Source organism: Suncus etruscus, chromosome 10 (genome assembly GCF_024139225.1).
Source record: "Suncus etruscus isolate mSunEtr1 chromosome 10, mSunEtr1.pri.cur, whole genome shotgun sequence".
In the NCBI taxonomy this organism is placed as follows: domain Eukaryota; kingdom Metazoa; phylum Chordata; class Mammalia; order Eulipotyphla; family Soricidae; genus Suncus; species Suncus etruscus.
In genome coordinates this window covers 75,363,139-75,364,587 of record NC_064857.1, presented here as the reverse complement: position 1 = coordinate 75,364,587, position 1,449 = coordinate 75,363,139, and the positions used below count along the sequence as shown (strand labels likewise).

At 31.5% G+C, this 1,449-nt stretch overlaps 1 non-coding gene across 1 annotated transcript; it reads right to left on the bottom strand.

The window, feature by feature from the left end:
• Nucleotides 1-212: 212 nt before the first annotated feature.
• Nucleotides 213-403, bottom strand: LOC126021342 (U2 spliceosomal RNA). The gene has a single exon (XR_007499887.1). It is a non-coding gene; the product is annotated as a U2 spliceosomal RNA (small nuclear RNA).
• Nucleotides 404-1,449: the final 1,046 nt, after the last annotated feature.

The window sequence follows — 1,449 nt, the reverse complement described above, 5'->3', positions numbered from 1 at the left end:
CATTGAAGCCAACAGATGTTTTACTAAATGAATGATTTACTATTATGTTTTAATTAAATTATGTTTTACTAAATGAATGAACAGTAGAACTCAGGAAAACTTTTTCAGCTAAATCTTATTTAACATGAATTCATCTAAATTAAAATGATCTTAATATCTATTGAACATTGGACTGTAATATCAGAAACAATAGTAATAACCACAATATTTTTTTTTGGTGCACCATTCCTGGAGATACTGTAATACCAGGTCGATGCATAGAATGGACGGAGCAAGCTCCTATTCCAGTTCCTAGCACCAAAAATCCATTTAATATATTGTTGTCGGACAAACGATGTATCTGATATTAAACTGATAAGAACAGATACTACACTTGATCTTAGCCAAAATGCCAAGAAGCGATCCCACAATATTTTTTATCATGCATCACCATCTCAGTTGAATGACTAGTAGAATAACTCTCATTACTTACTATTTAGCTGAAACCAATAACCAATGACCGCTCTCTTCAAACACCTATTACTACTACATATAACTCCATTTAAAAGAAGTTTATTGCTACAACAGGAAACATCAGTTCAGCTAGTCCTGAACCTCAATAATGTCTCAACTAGTTTCAATGCAATGCAACTTCTCCATCACCACCATTTCAGTTCAATTCTCTACCACTTATATTTCAGGCATGTCAAGTGTACCTTCTACTTACTATTACTTAAGCTAAAAATGTAAAGTAATTATCTAATGAATCTTCCATTTTATCAAGCCAACTTAAACTACATTTACCATTGTAGAAGATCCTCTTACTTTACAGCTACCACTATTTCAAAAAGAATTTACAATTTGCACCAGATACTTGCACCAGAAATTGAACTTAAAACTAGCACAAATACTATACCATACTTGAGTAAATCTATACAACATAAGGCTCTCTTTTAAAATCACAAAATATTTAATTGACACCTTAATTTTGTTATATTTAACTATGGTCACAGTCACTAATACCCTGATTTTGAATCTAAAGCTATCATCACAGGTGATTGTTTTAAGTGAAATCAGTGGAAATATTTTATTGGTATCCATAGCAGTAACACTGAAATTACTCCAAAAATAACTATTACCAATGTGCTACAGTGCTGTGCTAGCCAATTAACCTTTTCTTTTTTGTCTTTTAAGTCAATTAGATCTCCATTTTATTAGAACTTATATACTCTTTTTTAAGAGTCTGACAGTTTTCCTGAGGAAACAATCCAAATCTAGGACTGCTCGCCAAGCAATTTGATGATGTCTCACAGGGAAATATTTAATAATATTTGTTGGTATTCATTCTCAACTATTCTTCTGTTTATAAAATTAGGGGTCCATCTGTTGGAATTCAGTCACTTGTTTACTATTCAGAACATTTTGTCGTCAGTATACCAATTCTTTGTGTATTGAATCAATATATGGGTA